Genomic DNA, 22,389 nt, shown 5'->3' with positions numbered 1-22,389 from the left:
AGGTCACAGTGTTTGGGGCTTTTCCCTTTAAAGAAAAGGCAAGCGAGAGGCAACGTTGATAGAAGTTTATGAAATTATTCACGGCATGGAGAAAGCAGGTGGAGAAAGGTTTTCCTCCCTCTCTTGTAACGCAGGAACCCTTGGACATCCGACGAAGCTGGGCGTAGGAAGATGCAGGACAGAGAAAAGCAAGGACTTTTTCATGCTGCACATAGTTAACCAATGGAACGGGAGGCAGCGAGGAGTCACCAAGCTGGGTGACTTTAAAAGAGAACTGGACAAAGGCATGGAGGGGAGGTTACGGTTGCTCTGCTCTGCCCCAACAATCCCGTTCTCATGGGGACTAACCAGAGGCCTGTGGGAAATAATATTTTTTTTATTTATACGCCACCCTTCCCGGTTCAAAAACCGGGCTCAGGACGGCTAACAACAAATTTAAAACACTTAATTGTAAAAGCAGCATAAAATACAGTATAAAAACATGAATAACAATAAAATTCAAAATTCAGAAATCAATTTAGGTGAAATAAGCATTAGATAGTCCCCAGGGCTAGCTGGCTGAATTGGTCCCACTTGGGCCAGCGAGGAGGCCAGGGGAAAATTAGCTGTGGGGTCTCAGAGTGGGTAATCTTCATAAAAAGGGGAGAGAGAGGGCAGAAAGGGGAATAAAAAATCAGACTAAGTTCAAATTGAAAGCCAGGCGGAATAGCTCGGTCGTATAGGCCTGACAGAAGGAGGTTAAATCCTGCAGGGCCCTAGTCTCATGGGACAGAGCATCCCACCAGGTCGGAGCCATCACTGAGAAGGCCCTGGCCCTGGTGGAGGATAGTCTGACTTCCTTAGGGCCCGGGACCTCGAAACTATGGTTGTTCATTAAGCTTAAGGTAAATCAGGAGAGACGGTCCCGTCCCGTAGGATTTGAGCACAAGAGCCCTCTCCCCTCCTGTGGCTGCCACCAACTGGCATTCAGAAGCATAGCTGCCTCCCCCTGTGTCGGCCGAGTGTGGCCATCATGGCTAGTGGCCCAGAACAACTCTCTCCTCCATGACTTAGAATCATAGAATCATAGAATCATAGAGTTGGGAGAGACCACAAGGGCCATCGAGTCCAACCCCCTGCCAAGCAGGAAACACCATCACAGCACTCCTGACATATGGTTGTCAAGCCTCTGCTTAAAGACCTCCAAAGAAGGAGACTCCACCACACTCCTTGGCAGCAAATTCCACTGTCAAACAGCTCTTACTGTCAGGAAGTTCTTCCTAATGCTTAGGTGGAATCTTCTTTCTTGTAGTTTGGAGCCATTGCTCCGTGTCCGCTTCTCTGGAGCAGCAGAAAACAACCTTTCTCCCTCCTCTATGTGACATCCTTTTATATATTTGAACATGGCTATCATATCACCCCTTAACCTCCTCTTCTCCAGGCTAAACATGCCCAGCTCCCTTAGCCGTTCCTCATAAGGCATTGTTTCCAGGCCTTTGACCATTTTGGTTGCCCTCCTCTGGACCCGTTCCAGTTTGTCAGTGTCCTTCTTGAACTGTGGTGCCCAGAACTGGACACAGTACTCCAGGTGAGGTCTGACCAGAGCAGAATACAGTGGCACTATTACTTCCCTTGATCTAATCCAAGGTTTTAGGGAGGTGGTGCAAGGGATCTTCAACATGCAGAAAATTTGGGTCTATGAGAAGGCATGCTCTGAGAAAGCTGGGAGCTGAACTGAAAGGCCTTGTTTCCAGAAAAGAGTTTCACGCCACTGTTACTTATTTACATTGTGGCTTCCCCCCCCAAGCATGATGGGGAGTTCCTCCTGCATCGTTCAGCCCTGCACCGTCAGCCGAGACGTGTGCCTGAGCGTGGCAGGTGGGGAAGAGCGTCATTCCGTCGTTCACCTGCCAACCCGAGTGTGTTCCCGAGTGAGTGAGTGGAATTTGATAGCGTGTCAATGAGCACTCTCTTCACCCGGGCTGTCACGCAGCCGGCTGGTGACGGCACAGGCCCATCTGTTCCATGTGCAAACAAAATTGCTGGCGCAGCCGCATTCCTGGAGCATCGCTGCCGATCAGAGGCGTCAACCAAGCCCAACCATGGGGCAAACTCCTCTCCCCCCAAGACAGGCAGTCACTGCAAAACATCTGGACGGCCCCTCACAAGATGGGACCCTTTGCTATGGACTGGACTGAGCTCTGCTGCCTTGTGCATCTTCTTATTCTGGGATGTGGCAAAGCATTTTCTCCCCATCACCATCCGCACCACCATCACAAGATTTTCTCGCCGTGGGGATTTCGGCAAGACCAGCCAGGGATCTTTTACAAGTTTCGGTTGTTAAAAAGCGCTCATAAACTAGCCTGCTCGGGAAGAAGCGCTAAAGCAAAAGATAAGATGGGAAGCTGGGAAAAGATGCTAAAAAGTTCCAAGCAGACTGTCAGATGCTGTTGCGGTTGCTCGAGAGTAACCAGGCAACCTGTCTTTTACAGGCTTTATTTTGGTGCAAACTATTTACAGTGAGTGAGAGTGAGAGCTGGACCGCAAAGAAGGATGATAGCTGAAGAATGGATGCTTTTGAATTCTGGTGCTGGAGGAGACTCTTGAGAGTCCCATGGACTGCAAGAAGATCAGACCTATCCATTCTGAAGGAAATCAGCCCTGAGTGCTCACTGGAAGGACAGATCCTGAAGCTGAGGCTCCAAGACTTTGGCCACCTCAGGAGAAGAGAAGACTCCCTGGAAAAGACCCTGACGTTGGGAAAGATGGAGGGCACAAGGAGAAGGCGACGACAGAGGACGAGATGGTGGGACAGTGTTCTCGAAGCTACCAGCATGAGTTTGACCAAACTGCGGGAGGCAGTGGAAGACAGGAGTGCCTGGCGTGCTCTGGTCCAGGGGGTCACGAAGAGTCGGACACGACTCAACAACAACATTTACAGTGAAGAGCGTCATAAATTCATGTTTGGCTCAATCGCTAGCAGAATCCAGGAGTGGTCTGTTTTTGTACCTCCCCCAACATAAAAGTTTTGTCACCCCCAGCCTTTTCCGCTCCTCCCTGCACCTCAAACTACTGTGCATGTTTGGGGATGGCAGGGGTGTGCTTCCCTCTCCTCCGGCTTGCTCAGGTGCGGTGTTAAGGCTCTCTCTAGCATCCTCTGTTCCTTGCACCTCTTCTCCACTGGAGGTGGGGCTTTCCTCCTTGCCAGAAGAGGAACTGCTTCGCAAGATTTTCGGAGGCTCCCTCTCTATCTCTCGCCTCTGAGCTGATGGCAGTTCCCTGACACAGGGGGCTTTGCAGTCTGTGGCAATGTCACTTTTGGGGGAATTAGGAGGAGCAGGAAGAAAGCCACACTCTAACTCTTGTGAATAAACGCATGTCAGGTTTCCACATCCTCTTCTTTTTCAGACTAGATCCAGGCTCCTCTGCACGCTCCCCGCAGGCTTCAGCATGCATGGCTGCCCATTGGGTGACATCCCAACATTATACGCCTCACGTGTTGGTGTGTGAACTGCCTCCCTGGGGGAAACAGCAGGACGAGAAGGGCCACTGCAATCAAGATGCTGCAAACTACTCTCATCCTCACTTGATCCCGCTGCCACCGGCCACCGAGTATGCGCACTGCAACAGCCCTCAGGTGTCAGCCCGAGGTGCCGACTACAGAGTTGTGGCCTGCGGTTTTGGGGAAGGATAGTTTAACCTTTCCCACTCCCATGCACAGTTTCATAATAATAAAATAATAATTTATTATTTGTACCCCGCCCATCTGGCTGGGTTTCTCCAGCCACTCTGGGCGGATTCCAATAAAGATTAAAAATACATTAAAATGTCGCACATTAAAAACTTCCCTGAAGAAGCCTTCAGATGTCTTCTAAATGTCAGGTAGTTGTTTATCTCTTTGACATCTGATAGGGGGCATTCCACAGGGCGGGTGCCACTACCAAGAAGGTCCTCTGCCTGGTCCCCTGTAGCTTTGCTTCTCGCAATGAGGGAACCGCCAGAAGGCCCTCAGCGCTGGACCTCAGTGTCTGGGCAGGATGATGGGGGTGGAGACGCTCCTTCAGGTATACTGGGCCGAGGTCGTTTAGGGCTTTAAAGGTCAGCACCAACACTTTGAATTGTGCTCGGAAACGTACTGGGAGCCAATGTAGGTCTTTCAAGACCAGTGTTATGTGGTCTCGACAGCCACCCCAAGTCACCAGTCTGGCTGCCACATTCTGGATTTGTTGTAGTTTCCAGGTCACCTTCAAAGGTAGCCCCACGTAGAGTGCATTGCAGTAGTCCAAGTTCTGGAGATAACCAGAGCGTGCACCGATCTGGCGAGACAGTCTGCAGGCAGGGAGGGTCTCATCCTGCGCACCAGATGGAGCTGGTAAACAGCTGCTCTGGACACAGAATTGACCTGTGCCTCCATGGACAAACTGACTCCCAGGCTGCGCACCTGGTCCTTCAGGGGCACAGTAACCCCATTCAGGACCAGGGAGTCCCCCACACCTGCCTGCCCACTGTCCCCCAAGAATATTACTTCTGTCTTGTCAGGATTCAACCTCAATCCATTAGCCGCCATCCATCTTCCAGCCAAAGGATAGTTTAACCTTTCCCAATCCCATGCACAGTTTTCCTGACTAAACATCTCCACCTACCCTTGAAAATGCAAGGCAAAGCATTCAAGCATCACATGTATTCATATTTTCCCTCTGCAGAAAACAGGTGAGGGTTTGGTTCACATCAGCCAAAGGACCCCAGAAGCAGGAGTGACAAGCCTTCTCCCAGAGCACTGCTTATCGAGATTCAGAGCTGAGCAGAGGCTTCTAAATGAGCAAAACTTAGCCTCAACCTGGATCTGCAGACTCAATTCTGGTTTGACTCTTAGCCATGTCGGGGGGGGGGGGAGCTAACAGGACTCCCCATCTCCAAACTCCCTCCTCCTAAGTAGGTAGGTCATGAGGACCTGGGAGCATGGTCGTATTCTTCTTCTCAGACTCTGAAGTCTTCTCAGACTTCTTATCGGACTTCTTCTCTGAAGCTAGGCTTCCTCATTTTGAATTCTGGTGCTGGAGGAGACTCTTGAGACTCCCATGGACTGCAAGAAGATCAAACCTCTCCATTCTGAAGGAAATCAGCCCTGAGTGCTCACTGGAAGGACAGATCCTGAAGCTGAGGCTCCAATACTTTGACCACCTCATGAGAAGAGAAGACTCCCTGGAAAAGACCCTGATGCTGGGAAAGATGGAGGGCACAAGGAGAAGGGGACGACAGAGGACGAGATGATGGGACAGTGTTCTCGAAGCTACCAGCATGAGTTTGACCAAACTGTGGGAGGCAGTGGAAGACAGGAGTGCCTGGCGTGCTCTGGTCCAGGGGGTCACGAAGAGTCGGACACGACTAAACGACTCAACAACAACAAGGCTTCCTCAACCTCGGCCCTCCAGATGTTTTTGAGACTACAATTCCCATCATCCCTGACCACTGGTCCTGCTAGCTAGGGATCATGGGAGTTGTAGGCCAAAAACATCTGGAGGGCCGAGACTGAGGAAGCCTGGTCTGAAGCCATGAAGCGCCACAATTCACAGCGGCCCTCCAGACCCCTGTCCCCTCATCCCATGCAAAGTAAAGAAAACCCGTCCTGAGCTGGAGGGCGGGAAGCTCTGTTCCAGCAGATAAGCGCAGATGCCTTTCCAGCTACTGCATCTTGAGAAAGAGAGAGAAAACTAAAGTCATTCCCTCCCTCCTGTCTGGCTTAGAGAAATGAATAGCTAGAATTTTTAACTAATGAAATAGAAACCGATAGATCAATAGCTGGAAGCCAAACAACTTCATAGCTGGGCTTTCATTTTATAAAAACGGCCTAATTTATTTATCTCTGCTGGAAGTGTTCGCAAAGCTGCGTTCAAACTGTTTAAGGAGCCCTCTTGCCTGCTGTGGACCTGCCTTGGGGCCGCAGGAACTTAATAAATACAGTGGTACCTCGGGTTACATACGCTTCAGGTTACATACGCTTCAGGTTACAGACTCCGCTAACCCAGAAATAGTGCTTCAGGTTAAGAACTTTGCTTCAGGATGAGAACAGAATTCGTGCTCCGGCGGCGCGGCGGCAGCAGGAGGCCCCATTAGCTAAAGTGGTGCTTCAGGTTAAGAACAGTTTCAGGTTAAGAACGACCTCCAGAATGATTAAGTACTTAACCCGAGGTACCACTGTAAATAAAATTATGATAACTACTCCCAGGGAGCAAGCCCTACCAGAACGGAAGGGGTTTGGCCCAAGGTCCTAGGAAGCATGTTCCTTTCAATGGGGGCTGAATCAAGGCCTTTTATCCGTGTGTGATTAGAATATTAAGCAGGGGCTCGGGTTCAAGAGGTAGAATCACAGAATTGCAGAGTTGGAAGGGACCCTGTGGGTCATCTAGTCCAACCCCCTACAATGCAGGAGTCTCAACTAAAGCATCCATGGCAGGTTCCACAAAAAAATACATGTACCCGAGCCCTTGGAACCAGTCTGTAGTTAGTGGGTAATAGGGAGAGAGACAGAATCTCCAGTACTTCCAGTAGCACGCCGAATGTGAAAAGAGCTTTCAACAGTGGAAAACATTGGGGGGAAACAATTGTTTAAAAAACAATTAAGCATTTTGTGTGTGTGTGTGTGTGTGTGTGAAGATTTAGATAGATATAGGTACAGATATAGAGATAGGATTGTCATCTGTCATGTATGATCTACTTGATTGTTTTTAACACTCGATTGGGAGCCGCCTAGAGTGGCTGGGGAAACTCAGTCAGATGGGCGGGGTATAAATAATAAATTATTTTATTATTATTATTATTATTATTATTTATATTCTTGCATTGCAGGGGATTGGACTAGATGACTCTTGGGGTCTCTTCCACCTCTATGATTCTATGACACTAAAAAATCTATTAAAATCGTACAAATAATTACAATAAAAAGAGAATGGCACCCAGTTCCCCAAAGCCTGTAGGAACAATTGCTGCTAATAACACATATAGTAATAAAAATTATTATTATTATTATTATTATTATTATTATTATTATTATACAGCATGGCTTACATGCTTAGCAACCCTTTCAATACACCCAAACCCCAGACACCACCATTCCAACCTCAGCAAGACGGTCTGCTGTTGAACTTTGCCTTGTGCAAACGTCGCCCAGTGCATTTCTGCGCAGGCTCTTCGCTCACGGGGAAAATGGGCTGCAACACTGGCATGGTGACGTAACGGCAAACAAGGCAGCATCGTGCGTGGAGAGGTCAAGCCACAGCAAGCATGGCAGAACCACCTCCAAGGTAAAGGCAGCAAGAGCAGAGCCCAGGTCTGGCAAGGCAGAGTCTTCAGGACCTTGGACAGAGCACAGAGTTCTGGGATGGATGGAAAGCTGCAGCCAGAAGCACAGGCTACCTTGGGAGCCAGTCTTGGAGTCCTCTGGTAAACCAACATCCTTTGGCCCAGAAGGACTTGGAGGGCCTTGTGGCGTTCATATGGAGCCCCCGGTCGTCTCACGGACTATTGACCTTTACACCACTAATCCGTTGCCACCAACCAAGTCCTCTCCAGTAAATCACTTAGTCTCAGTCAGGTTCTTAAGTAAACAATGAAGATTGCAACTTATTGCAAACACACATAAACTTTAAATCTTTCCGCAGGGCCTGCAAGACAGAGCTGTTCCGCCAGGCCTTTGGTCAGGGCGCAGCCTGACTCCCTCCTTTGGCAATCTTTACAAAACTTTAGTTTATGGTTGCCATCAATTTTGATTTTAATTAATTTTTATAATGTTTTATAATGTTGCACTACTTTAGTGTTGTTAGCCGCCCTGAGCCCGGCTTCGGTTGGGGAGGGCAGGATATAAATAAAATTATTATTATTATTATTATTATTATTATTATTATTATTATTATTATTATTAGCATTCGAAATGCTGTTACCCCTTACCCTCTTAGACTTATTTTATTCTGTCTCTAACTATTCTCCCTCGCCTCACACAAGAACCAACTGCACTAACTGTCTCTCTATTTCCATCTGCCTGCCAACTGCTGTCCAAACTACCTTTTCCCAACCAACTAACCAAACCTCGGGCTAAGCCCTTTTATAAACAGGTAGGCTCCGCCTCTGGCTTTTCTATTGGTCTACCTGTTAACACTTTCTCTCCCCCTGTACAGACATTTTCAAATGGATGGGCAAACACCACATGCCTCTTCCCCACCTGTGCCCTTTCGGATAGGTCAAGCTAAGCAGCATCGCAAATGCCAAGTGCGACATTAATCCAGGGGTATGCAACGTGGGTCCCTCCAGGTGTTGTGTCCTGAAACCTCCATGAGCCACAACTAGCATGGCTAATAGTCTGGGGGTGATGGGAGTTGTAGTCCAAAACATCCAAATGGCACCACGCTGGCAACCGCTGCATCATTTCATCTTCCGCCCCCAAAGAAACGGAATTCTGCAACCTTCAAAATCCTGCAAACTTGCACGCCTCTTCCTTTACCTGTTTTAGTCTTCTGCGACCAATTGCAGGGGGAAGTATTATGTAACACTGATCACAAGAAATCCACACACATTGGAACCTACTTTTGCCTTCCAAAGGGCTAGAAAGTCGCTTTAAAAATAAAAAATATAAATATAAAAGCTGCCATGCCCTAGGACATTGGGGAAAATTCTTATACAACCGTATAGGCGAACTGAATTATCTCCCCTCTCCTTCTCCAATACACTGTTTTGGGGTTCTCGTCACCCTCCAGAGCCGATTAGGGGGCAGTGCCAGGGGAGGGGAGAAACTGCCGCCAGTGTACCTGTTTGCTGAATCCGACCTGCTGAAGTAGCTGTGATTCCTGCATTGCAAGGGGTTGGGCTAGATGACCCTCGGGATCCCTTCCTAGTCCACAATTTTACAGTTCTATGAATTCAAGAAAATGTCCCGCTCAGATCAGAACAGCCCACAGAGAAGGGTCCCTGTTCACAAAGGAATCAGAAACTAAAGTAGGGAAGGGAAGCAGAACTGAAAATCTGCCAGAGTTGAAAACAAGTATATCTAATTAATAATCCCTGTTCTTCCATATATTCTTACTTATAAACAAAATGTGCATTGTTTTATCCTTATCACATGCCTGCCCACCCGTGGAGCTCCATCCAGAATTATTTTTCCATAACTGTAAAGCAACATTTAGCCAACATTTCTAATCTCTTGTTTTTGAATTGCCGTACTGCTGGCTTTTATTGTTCTTGGGTTTTTGCATTCTGCTGCTCTTATTGTATTTTTATTATTCTTGCAAGGCACGGCGCAGTTTGTTTGTTTTCAAAGGGCAAAAGAAAAAGGCCTCTCAATCACCCACAACACAGACAGACTCTCTTTCGCCACGGCTGCAAGTTGCGCCCCCAGCTCTCCCCACCTGCAAGAAAACGATTTGCATCTTGCACGGGATGCTAAGCGAAGGGACTGCCACTCACATGCCCCAGATATCAGTTGCCTGATGAGCTTTATTTGTGTTGCAATGAAGCCTGGTGACCCAGCGGGGGCAAGGGTCAAAAGGGGCATGTTGGAGCTGGAAAACTACGATGCCTCTGACACCCAGTGGCTGTGAAGGCAATTTATGTCCAACAAATATCTTAAAAAACAAGCCCGTTATGCAAAAAAACCAACCACATTCTTGTCCTAAGAGAACTGAAACACACCATGCTTAGGGGCTGTGGCGGGGGGGGGGGGGGGGGTTAGGCTCGGCTAAGCGGACTTGGCTGGAAGGGAACGAAATGCCTCAATGACTGCACACACACACACACACACACACACACACACACACACCTCTGTGAATTCATTCCAAGGACTGAAGAGGGAAAGTAGTTAGGCTTGAAGAAGATCTGCTATTAATCATCGCCATAATCATGCATTTAATGAACACGACAGTTCCCTCTCCCTCTGGAGGGACGCGGAGGTTCTCGCAGCAACAACCGCTTTGCGACGCACTCACCAGAGGATGCTGGGAGCCTGCCAGAGCGGGACGCCAGTGGCGATGCATCAAGGCACAGCATGACACCCTTTCCGTGGGCTGCAGCGGGAGCCTTTCCAGAGAAGCGGACACGGAGCAATGGCTCCAAACTACAAGAAAGAAGATTCCACCTAAACATTAGGAAGAACTTCCTGACAGTAAGAGCTGTTTGACAGTGGAATTTGCTGCCAAGGAGTGTGGTGGAGTCTCCTTCTTTGGAGGTCTTTAAGCAGAGGCTTGACAACCATATGTCAGGAGTGCTCTGATGGTGTTTCCTGCTTGGCAGGGGGTTGGACTCGATGGCCCTTGTGGTCTCTTCCAACTCTTCTATGATTCTATGAGACGAGGCGCTGAGATGCAGACTGGGCGTCCTTAAAACAGGGGGATTTCCTCAATGCGCCGTTCACATCCAGAGCCCTTGTTGACTATGCAGGGCATGGGTGGGATGTTCAGGATCGGGGCCTGGGAAAAGGATGTGGAGGTAGATGTGGAGGAGGCCAAGGCAGCGGACCTGAAACGTGTCCTTTCAGCCTGGGATCCTCAGCAACCCCGGAAACCCAATGGGTGCAAGGCAGGTTGCAAAAATGTTTGTTAAAGGCCAAGCCAACCACTAGTGCTGATTTTTCAGGGATCCAGCAAGTGCTGTGTCTCTACCCAACATGACCGAGCAGGAATAACCACATGCCTTCCTCCTGCGGCATAAGATGCCTCACTCAGCCTCCAAATCTACCTCTGATCTGCCCTCCCTAGGCGTGCTTGGAGTTCCAGCAACAACAAGATGGCCCTCAGAAGCAGATGCGGCCCTTAGGAGATGCTTCCCTATCCTATCCTATCCTATCCTATCCTATCCTATCCTATCCTGGAATGCATTAACATATTAACACACACCAGCATTTAGGCATACACTTTAACTGAAATCTATTTCCTGGCTTTTTTATATATAAAGGTGGGACTCTTGACATAAGCAGAACCCTAAGTATAGAATGGAACGAACTGTCTAGGAACGAACCTCAAATGCTTCTGAGGTTATCATTAAAGCATAAGAAGAGCTTGGCTGCTGGATCAGACCAAGAACCCATCTAGTCCAGCATCCTGTTCTTGCAGCATCCGACCAGATGCCTCAAAGCAGGACCTGAAATTGCAGGGCTGGGAGGCAACCAGAGGGCCAGAGAGAGTTCTGTGGGATTTCAGGGCAAGACAGGCAGAATCCAGAATTCAATTATTCTCTGTCCAGCTTGAACCCTCCTTCTCCATGTGGCAACATTCAGACATTCAGAGTTTCTCCAGTCCCCACAAAGGATGCTTTTTGTCTCTAGATGACAGCTTCGAAGAAATCTCCATAGGCGAAGGCAAGGCCTGTGAACACATTTACACCCCGGCTGCAAGATCCTTTAACACAACCACCGAGAAGGAATGGGAACGTGTCAACTTGAGTCATTACCACTGTTTACTAAATGAACTTGTCCATGCGCCATGCACCTCTAGTGACTATAGCACCCGCTGCTGGAGCTGAAAGTTGACGAGGGCTCCGACAGGTCCTTCTGAATATTCAGTTCTTTCTGCAAAAGGATTGATCTGAATTTGCCCTCCAAAAAGACATTTCTGAAAACTTCGGCTTTGCATTAACCCTTGAACCGAGTCGCCCTCTCAACCAAAGACAAGTTGACAAAAGGTGCAAAGCAACATCTTTCTTTGTGTGGGTCCACTGGGAACGGGCAAATTGTGGGGACTCTGTTAGGGGTGGAAAACTTCCTGCAATTCAGCCATATATTTTTTTCTGAGTAAAACGTGGAATACTTTCAGAATGTGCCAGAGCTTCTGAATCGGGTTAGAATGTCATTCAGAGAAACAACAGGCAGCCTCTCTTGAGGGTGTTTTGATTGGGCTGCATGTCGGCATCAGGGACTAGATGATCTGATCATGCCGTACACAGATCTATGTCAGAAACCCCAATCCCAGGTCACAACAGCTTGTGTTTGAAAGGAGGTCAAGGCAGTACATCATGCAGAGATGCAGTAGGAAGCCTCCTCCATGGGACCAGTTCAGGTTCACTGGAGGTTTTTATTAACAAACTGATTCCATGTGGCACAGGGAAGCAGTTCTCGTGTGAGCCTTGTTGTCCCCTGAAGGCAGCTTTGGGATCATAGCTGCACGATTTGCAACTGCAAAGAAAAATCCCCATGTGTCTGGATTACACATTCTAAATTTAGAGATTATTTCTAAAATGCACCTAATTTTTATTTCATGTCATAGGATTGCTAGAGTGCCCAGGGCAGAGTATCATTTTACAGTTCTTAAAACCCCTGAAGTCAAATGGAGACAAGCCACTCCTCTTACCACACACAGGCTTTTGCAACTGAAAACTACATGGTATTTTTAAAAAAATGAATCTTTGCATTTTTAAAGTTTTGTTTGTCTGATACTTGTTTTGTTTCCCTTTGCTATTGGGGCTTCATCACATTCCAAAATGGCCTAGGCTGAGATTAGACTCCACGTAGAACGAAGTGTGTCCATTGGGAAGATGCGATGCACAGAGCCAGATTTTCTGCAACCGCCTACATGACGATGCCATGGATGGGGGCAACACACAAGCAGCTTTGCAACCTGGAAATGCTCCTGGATGCAGCTTTGCTGCTGGATTCACAGACAGGGGCACTAACCTCAGAGCTCTTTTTATCCACACTTATTTGTCACAGAAGCAGCGCAGCGCCCCTTCTTGGAGAGCAGGGAACTGGCCACAGTCGTAGAAGCTTTCATTTCCGCAATGCACTGTGATGTGTGCAAATATCCTTCAGGGCTGCCTGGAAATTACAGCTAAAGCAAAACAAGAACCTTGCATGGAGTCAGGCCATCTAGCTCACCATTGTCTTATACCAGGCTTCCCCAACCGGGTGCCCTACAAATGTTTTGGACTACAACTCCCATCAAGCCCTGGCTGGGGCTAATGGGAAGGCGCAGTTTAAAGTGTCTGGAAGGCACCAGATTGGGGAAGGCTGTTCTGTTTCATGTGGACAGGCTCTGCCCCTCTGCTCAGCAGGCTCCCTTTGCCAGGTTGGACCAGAGGCCCTTTCCATTAATTCACCTGCTCAATAAAAAGCAGAGGCCCTTTCCTGCACCTGCCAGAGATGCCGCCTCCCCTCTGCTTCACGCGGCCGCCTTGGCGCAAATTGTTCCGCTAAACCTGTTTAACGCGTGACCTCGGCACCTAGGAAAGGTATTCTTTTAACCATGAAAATTCCTTTAATAGGCCGCATTAGCATCTTGCATCTGCAAAGGCAGCCTTATGGCGTGCGCTGCCTTCTCCCCCCCCCCCCACCCGCCAGCAGCCCCACTTTCCATTTCAGAGGCCCGTGGCTTTAGTGCTGAACAAAACATTTGTGAGGCTGGCACCGAGGAAATTTATTTCTTTAATTATTACCCATTTAAGCAGGTCCAGCCATTTCCAGGCGGATCAGCACTAGCTGCTGCTGGGGGCTCATTTATTTTAACTCATCCAGAGGCTCAAGTACTCCTTCCTTGCCGGAAGGGAAAGGCTAAATAGAAGCTCCCATTCCAACAACAACAACAACAACACACCCATTTTCTGTTGCTTTCTTAGTTTCCAAAGGCCGCTTTTAAACGCTCAAGTGAAAGAACATAGGACTGGGCGCTACATAAACACACACACACACACACACACACACACACACACTGGAAATCTGCAGTCAAAAATTCGGGTGGGTAATTCTGGATGCAGGTGTGTAATTCAGGCTCCCTCTCCCCCCCCCATTCACCCACCGCCTTTATAAGCCACCGGCCCACAACCCAGAGGAGTTCCTTTCAGAAGCAGCTTCAGGGATTGAACCGCATCCAGCAGGCAGGGAGTTTCAACTTTATTTTCACGGCACTGCGGCCTCCCCCTATGACTGCCCCACAAATTGCCTGAGACTTGGCACCGGGGGCAACAATTTGAAATCAGAAAGTCGGCCGCCCAGCTGGGCAGGCGGAATTTAATCGCTCCGCTTCCCAGATTGTGGCCATAACCTTGTTGACTACAAAGGAGCGAGGTTACAGTGGCGAGCATGGGTTCTGCAACAAAGCTACCCAAAGTCTCCTGGTTAATGCATTATATTACTCTGAGGGTTTGGCACGTCAGAGGAGCCTGCCTGAAGTAAGCGGCTGCTTCATATATCAGAATTTCCTGCACAGAGATTAATCTCCATGTAAATGGAAGGGTTAGATTGTGGGAACATGACACATGTGGAACCTTTCTGCCACAGATGCACAGGCAAATCAGCACTCCCAAGCCACATAACTGCTCCGGGGTGTGTTGAATGAAGACACCGTTTGGTCACTCAAGGATTCATCTCCATATAAGAAACTGAAACCTGCAAAGCAGCCCCTCAGAATGGGATTGCTGCTACAGGATATGCTTGGTGCTTTTATAGGAAATAATAATAATAAATAATAATTTATTATTTATACCCCGCCCATCTGGCTGAGTTTCCCCAGCCACTCTGGGCAGCTCCCAATCGAGTGTTAAAAACAATACAGCATTAAATATTAAAAACTTCCCTAGACAGGGCTGCCTTCAGGTGTCTTTTAAAGATAAGACAGGTGCTTATTTCCTTGACATCTGCTGGGAGGGCGTTCCACAGCATGGGCACCACTACTGAGAAGGCCCTCTGCCTGGTTCCCTGTAACTTGGCTTCTCGCAGGGAGGGAACCGCCAGAAGGCCCTCAGAGTTGGACCTCAGTGTCCAGGCTGAACGATGGAGGTCGAGACGCTCCTTCAGATATACTGGACCAAGGCCGTTTAGGGCTTTAAAGGTCAGCACCAACACTTTCAATTATGCTCAGAAACGTACTGGGAGCCAATGCAGATCTCTCAGGACAGGTGTTGTGTGGTCCCGGCGGCTGCTCCCAGTCACCAGTCTAGCTGCCGCATTCTGGATTAATTGCAGTTTCTGAGTCACCTTCAAAGCTAGCCCCACATAGAGCGCATTGCAGTAGTCCAAGCGGGAGATAACCAGAGCATGTACCACTTTGGTGAGACAGTATGCGGACAGGTAGGGTCTCAGCCTGCGTACCAGGTGGAGCTGGTAGACAGCTGCCCTGGACAGAATTAACCTGATCCTCAATGGACAGCTGTGAGTCCAGAATGACTCCCAGGCTGCACACCTGGTCCTTCAGGGGCACAGTTACCCCATTCAGGACCAGGGAAAGCCGAAGTCCTGCAGCCTCTCTGCCCAGAAGGGCATTTCAGACCAGTTTGCTCTCTCTCCATAAATCAGCTACCTTTCCAAGATTTGCTCTCGCACCAAATGAAGGAGTCAACCCTCTATCATCGAGCTCTGCAGGTGGACAGGAAGATAAGCCCCTAATCAGAATCCATTTCTGTGTGTAGTCAGTCTGCCCTGCACATTCTTTAATGTGATTGAGCTGTGCATTGTGGATGGTCCCGGGAGCAGGAGACTTGCAGAAGACCACCGGCCAGCCCCGCCTTAGGAGTCCGGTGACCACAAAGGGAGCCCTCGCCACTCGTGCCCACCAGCCATCAGCTGGTGCCCTGCCAGCCATTGCTCAGCAGTCTGCACAGGTCAGCATGGAGCCTGCTCAGCACAATTCACATTAATTGGACCAAAACTCTTCTGGGGCCGACACTCCGCAAACACAGAGGCCAACCTCAGCAGAAAACACCTGCAGGGGGATGCACAGCCGTTCGACAGCTCTCACATATATAAACCGTTTGTTTAAAACATGGCTTTTTGCTCTCCCCTGAAAGGTATTTCACAAGGAAGTTCAAATGTGATCTCAGAGCTACAGAGCGTGCACGGCAACGCTTGCATCCCAGCTGCAAAGGGATGCAGGGAAAGGAAGTTGTCATAGGTGCAAAAAATTCAGTAATCTGGGCGAGGACACACTTTGAAAAAGTACAACCTTTGCCAACCTGGTGCCCTCCAGATGTTTTGCACTGTGACTCCCATTAGCCCCAGATAGAACAGCCACATGATGCTAGAGCCAATGGGAGCATGTTCATGCTGGTAGCGGTTGATGGTTGAGTTGTGGTCCAAAACATTTGGAGACAACCAACGTAGCAAAGGTGCAGGGTGGCCAGCCAGCACAGTCACCTCACCTCTTTCTTATAATGCCAGCACTTACAGATCTTTTTTTAAGGGGGGCAGGTTCAAATCTCGCTGTAGACTTTTTGTTACAATCCCCACAACAAGCTTGTAGGGTAAGGGTAAAGGGACCCCTGACCGTTAGGTCCAGTCATGGCCGACTCTGGGGTTGCGGCGCTCATCTCGCTTTATTGGCCGAGGGAGCTGGTGTACAGCTTCCGGGTCATGTGGCCAGCGTGACTAAGCTGCTTCTGGTGAATCAGAGCAGCACACGGAAACGCCATTTACCTTCCCACCGGAGCGGTACCTATTTATCTACTTGCGCTTTGACGTGCTTTCGAACTGGTAGGTTGGCAGGAGCAGGGACTGAGCAATGGGAGCTCACCCCATCGTGGGGATTCGAACTGCCGACCTTCTGATTGGCAAGTACTAGGCTCTGTGGTCTAACCCACAGCGCCACCCATGTCAATATTATTATTATTATTATTATTATTATTATTATTATTACAGATGGTGCAGGGGGGAGAGCTGTGGAAGAGAATGACTTATCTAAGACTAGCTGGTGAGTTCATGACCACAGTAAGGGGTGTCTCAGTCCTGGCTCTCTGGCCCTACCCATTGCTAGCTGTTTCCTGCTCTTCTATGATTCTATTTGGAATTCTATTGGAATTCTATTCTGCTGGAAAGGAAATCAGTTACCCACCAGGGGAGAGTGGTTATGTAAGCTTTCAGAATATTTAGAATTAGCCAAATTGACAGATATAATAAGACAAAGACCAAAAAGTGACGTGAAAAAGGAATGGGAGTGTCTAAATGAATACCTTAAAAGCCAAGGTTCGAGGACAGAAATCTGGCTGAGTCTGGAATAACTTTGTGAAGTGAAAGAATAAGAAAGAGGGATCTATATCTGGATGCTAGGATAGAGATGATAAGGAAAACAGGAAAACAGGAAGACACAATGAGAGGTAAAGGAGGTGCTGTGGGATTGGTGGAAGTCAATGCTTATTTTTCTTTTTAGTGTTTATATTATTAACTTGTAAGATATGGATTTGTTTTTTTGTTTTTTGTTTTTTTTAAAGGTGGTTTTGTGTATTGTGTATTGTTATTTTTTGATATTTTTTGTGTTGTTGTATGGAAAATACTAATAAAATTTATAAAAGGGAAAAAAAAGAACTTACAGACACCCAATAAATCTGAATGCTGAAAGATTCAGGACAGATAAAAGAAAGCCTTTCTTCACGCAGCCCATGGTTAAACTATGGAACTCCCTGCCACAAGAGACAGTGATGGTCATTAACCTAAATGAACAAATTCATGGAGAAGATGACTATCAATGGTCACTAGCCAGGATGGCTCTGCTCTGTGTCTTCACAGTTGGAGACAGCAATGTTTCTGAATCCCAGTTGCTGGATAACACAGCAAGAGGGGAGAGGGGTTTCATGCTGGAAACCTGCTTGCAGTTTTCAGACAGGCACCTGCTTGGCCACTGTAAAGACAGGATACAAGAGGAGATGGGTCATTAACCTGATCCAGGAGGCCCTTCTTCTGCTCATCCATTCAGTGGTTCCCTCAGCCTCAGTTCCTGGTAGGATGCAACGCCGCCTCCTTGGATGAAGCTTCATCAGAGACACAAAACCCCAAGAAGGGGCCTGAGGACATTAAGCAGAGAACAGGTTGCTCATGTGATTCCCCTGCAGTGACAAAAGGATGGGTGGGCTGGGGGTGCCCTGAGCGCTTTTGGCTGCTCCGCAAAACGTAGAAACGGCATTCCCGTGACATTCAGCCCTTCTAAAATTAGTTGGTAAGCAACCAGCCGAGTGCGCATTTTCTTCCAAGCGCTTTTCGTCCTTCCTGGCAGCGATGACGGCCCTTGACAGCTTGGCGCCTGGTCAGCCTCCCCCGCACTCGGCTCTCCTGACTGTGCAAGGGGGTTTCCCCAGCCACCTTGGGAATCCTGCTGATCAGCACACACGTCCCTGGGGAACTCTCTGGCATTGAACGCTGAAGGATCCCGGTGCGCTTAAAAGCACATGATGTTCATAAGAACATAAGAAGAGGCTGCTGGACCAGGCCAAAGGCCCATCTGGTCCAGCACCCTGTTCTCACAGTGGCCAAGCGAGGTGCTTGTAGGAAACCCCCAGGCAGGATTCCTGTACAAAATGCCTCTCCACTCCTCTGGTTTGCAGAAACTGGAATTTAGAAGCATTGCCGAATTAACAGGGAGGATAAGGGGAGATATGGTACAAAAAGTGACTAAGGAGTGGGCTATCTTTAAGGAATACATCAAAAATTATGTGGAAAAAGTCGAATTTCTGACAGATACTGAGTGAATCCAGAAAATGGTTAGAGTGAAAGGAGAGTAAAGTTAAGATAAAAGAAGAGATTAAAGAAATAATGAAATGTGTTTAAGCTAGTTGGAAAAATGAAGTAGCGTAACAAGAACGGCTGGAAGTCAAGTCACTTGGTGGGTGTCTGTATGGGGTAGCTGTGTAGGTATGTTGATATGTAGGTATGTTGACCCCTGACTGTTAGGTCCAGTCATGGCCGACTCGGGGGTTGCGGCGCTCATCTTGCTTTATTGGCCAAGGGAGCCGGCGTACAGCTTCCGGGTCATGTGGCCAGCATGACTAAGCCGCTTCTGGCGAACCAGAGCAGCGCACGGAAGCACTGTTTACCTTCCCGCCGGAGTGGTACCTATTTATCTACTTGCACTTTGAGGTGCTTTCGAACTGCTAGGTTGGCAAGAGCAGGGACTGAGCAACGGGAGATCACCCCGTCGCGGGGATTTGAACCGCCGACCTTCTGATCGGCAAGCCCTAGGCTCTGTGGTTTAACCCACAGCGCCACCCATGTCCCTATCAGTTGGATTACTTGCACTTAAATGTCTAAATATCTGCATGCAATGAGGATTGGACTGTCCTAAGAATTGCAAGGAGGGAGAGAATTGACCACTGTTCGCTCACTCGCCCATCTCAACACCTGTGTTTTGCACACTCACCCAACGAAGCCACTATCCTACCAGCATACATGAATATTCATATGAGGGGGAAAGCCGAATCAGGCACAGGATACAATCCAGAACCAACTGCTCACATACAACACGTCCATGTCTTTACATCAGCCATCCCCAATATGGGCTGGTATTCAACAAAGTTTTACTCAGAGTAGAGCCACTGCAGTCTCCCCTCATTCTCACTGCAACCTTGCGAGGTAGGCTTGGCTAAGAAAAAGTGCACACCCAGCACATTTTGTGGACTGAGCAGGGATTTGACCCTGAATTCTCTCATGGCCAACACTCCTACCAGCTTCAAGCTCCATTCAGTTCCCTGGTTTTATCCTTTCTGCTATTCACGCCATTTTGCATTTTTATTTTCCCCCTTTTCACGACCAAGTGAAAGCAAAATAGCCCCAGAAATATAAAAGCCCCCAGGAAGGGGAAGATCATAATATCTACAGACTCTGCTCCGGAGGGAAGCTGGAGGGTGCCTGCAAACGCCACTTGAGGGCCTCTTCAATTCCATCACAGCGCCAAGAGTGTGTTAAGCACAACCAGAGACGGCTCTTTAATAGATTGAGGTCAGGCTCGCTTTCCGGACAATGTCAGCCCTTAATTTTGTTCCTGCTGCTTTCAATCTTGCACTCGGGGCTGCCTTCCCCCATCACTCTGCCCTCCATGAAACTCCTCTGTGGAATTTGCTTTTTTGAAAGAGCGAGGGGTTTTTGCCACCACCAAAGACCTTGCCTATTTCCTCGACTGCCTGTAACTCGTGTATATGGCACGGAACCAGGCAAAACTCCTTATTATAGCAGCCGGTTAAATATCTCACACCTTTGCTGAGTGGAAGAATGCAAGAAGAGCCTTTCTGTTCCAGACCTATTTAGTCCAGCATTGCATGTCCCACAGTGGACACCCAGTTGCCTCTAGGAAGCCCACAAACAGCCCCCCAGTGTAACAGCCCTCTCCTCACCTGCAGTTCCAAGCAGCTGGCGTACGGAGGTATACTGCCTCCGACAGAGGACGGCAGTGGGGAAGGGTCATTGCTCACTGACAGAGGGAACTGCCTTGCATGCAGACGACCCCAGGTTCAATCCCAGCCATCTCCAGTAGAGCTGGAACGTCTCCAGCCTGAAACCCACGGGCTTCTATCAGCCATTATCTTCCAGCGTAATCTACCTTGCAGGGGTGTCGCAAGAGTAAAAAACAATAACCCCATGTAAGATCCTCTGAGCTGCTCGGATGAATGGTCAAATATGTACCTATGCATTTAAAAATGTTTTTAACCTACAGTTCCAAAGACCAAAGCAGGCGATAATACCATAATGCACTTAAACTACAGGGGGCGCTCGGGTTGCGAACGTGATCCATGTGGGAGGCATGTTCGCAATCCGCGGTGCTGCGTCTGCACACAGGCAGGTCCTGATTCGGTGCTTCTGCGCATGCGCAAAGTGTGATTTAGTGCTTCTGCGAATGCGCCGAAACCCGGAAGTTTCCCATTCCAGTACTTCCAGGTTCGGTGTGGTACACATCCCGAAAACACACAACCTAAAGCGTCTGTAACCCGAGGTATGACTGTATATCGACGGATATTCCTTGTCCCTTTAGGTGTGCCATTTCAGGGGGTGGAACTTATTCCCCCCAAATTTCTTCAGTGAAGGGTCTTAGAAATATGTTTGTGATGAACTTAAAACTGCTTTTTTGTGATTGGACAACATTTAGCTTGGGAAGACTATGTTTGATGAAGAAGCACATAAACCGCTTTTATCCTTCTGAAAATGTCAGGTAATGACAAACAAACAAACAAAATTGGCAATAATTTCTAAAGATTTCTATGCAATTTTTTATACATTTCACACCAAGCAAAACTAATTTTATTAATTTACGTGAAACAGCTTTTGAAATCCCAAGTCATGATACAACTTTTGAGCACCCCTTGTTTTTTGGAATTTGAATGTTGCAGCACATTATGTTCCACCTGCCCTTGGCTATGTGTGCAATTTATAAATAGGTCATATAAAGAAGGTTTACATCTTAAAGAAATGGGACCCAGAGGTTAGCTTGCCTGGTACAGAATTGGTTATTCATGCAAAAACTCAACCCTTATACATACAAAGTAATTTTAAAGAAGAAAGTCCCTTTGACTGCATTATATTAGTAGTAGTAGCATCTTGCCCTTCTTTCCAAAGAAAGCCAGACCAGAAAAAAAAACATCCACGTTTATAAAAGCATCCCAGAACAGTCAAAGCATTATAAAAACAGCTGCAATTGAAAACATGATTTCTTCCAGCAATCTCTGGATTGCCAGGAGCAGCTTTTTTTCTTCTTGCCTGGGTAGACATGTAAAGGTAAAGGGACCCCTGACCATTAGGTCGAGTCATGGCTGACTCTGGGGTTGTGGCGCTCATCTCGCTTTACTGGCCAAGGGAGCCGGCGTACAGCTTCCAGGTCATGTGGTCAGCAGGACTAAGCTGCTTCTGGCGAACCAGAGCAGCGCACAGAAACGCCGTTTACCTTCCTGCCGGAGTGGTACCTATTTATCTACTTGCACGTGCTTTTGAACTGCTAGGTTGGCAGGAGAAGGGACCGAGCAACGGGAGCTCACCCCGTCGCGGGGATTTGAACCGCCGACCTTCTGATCGGCAAGTCCTAGGTTCTGTGGTTTAACCCACAGCGCCACCCGCGTCCCAAGTGGGTAGACAGGGATGCTTTCAGATTACTCCTGATAGGAGACAGACACGCCTCACTAGGGAGGGCATTCCACAAGCATGTGCAGAGTTCTTTCCTCTTCCCGCTGAGCCACACAGCTGGGAGAAGGGGCTTTGAGGTGCCCTTCTTATTCCTAGGTGAAACATCTCATTTCAGGCCTTGCTCTCGCAAGTAGGAGATGAGCAGTTCAAACTGGACTGCTTCAGGTCGCTAGGGGAGAGGGGGCTCATAGGATAGGACGTTCCTCCACGGAACAAAAGCTCCCATCAGGAGCTGGCCCCTTTCTCCCCGACCTCCCCGTTTCCTACATGCCAGGATTCTTTACTGTATGGCACAGCATCCCGTCATGGGAGCCCTCGCCTGACCAGGTTGACCGCGTCACCTCCTGTTTGCGAGAACAAGGCCTTAGAGATTAAGCACTGATCTGATCCGTCTCATCTAATTCTGGGCATTTCCCCAAGCCTCTTTTGCACATAACAATCTAATCAAATTTTGGAAGTGGAGCAAGGTGGCGAGGCGAGGCGCGGAGGCCAATCTGCCTGGCGGCGAGACGCATCTGAGCTCCGGGCACGTAGTGAATAAAACCCACTCCGCTCAGGTCCACCGGCCAAAAGGC

The 22,389-nt window shown here is 48.4% G+C and overlaps 1 protein-coding gene across 1 annotated transcript in view; it reads right to left on the bottom strand.

The window, feature by feature from the left end:
• The window catches only part of ZC3H3 (zinc finger CCCH-type containing 3), a 279,283-nt gene that overhangs the window by 78,798 nt on the left and 178,096 nt on the right, over positions 1 to 22,389 (bottom strand). The window lies entirely within an intron of this gene.

The sequence above is a fragment of the Podarcis cretensis genome (genome assembly GCF_951804945.1).
Source record: "Podarcis cretensis genome assembly, chromosome: 7".
NCBI classification, from domain to species: domain Eukaryota; kingdom Metazoa; phylum Chordata; class Lepidosauria; order Squamata; family Lacertidae; genus Podarcis; species Podarcis cretensis.
The sequence above is the reverse complement of the archived record's forward strand: the minus strand, read 5'-3'. Positions and strand labels throughout refer to the sequence as shown.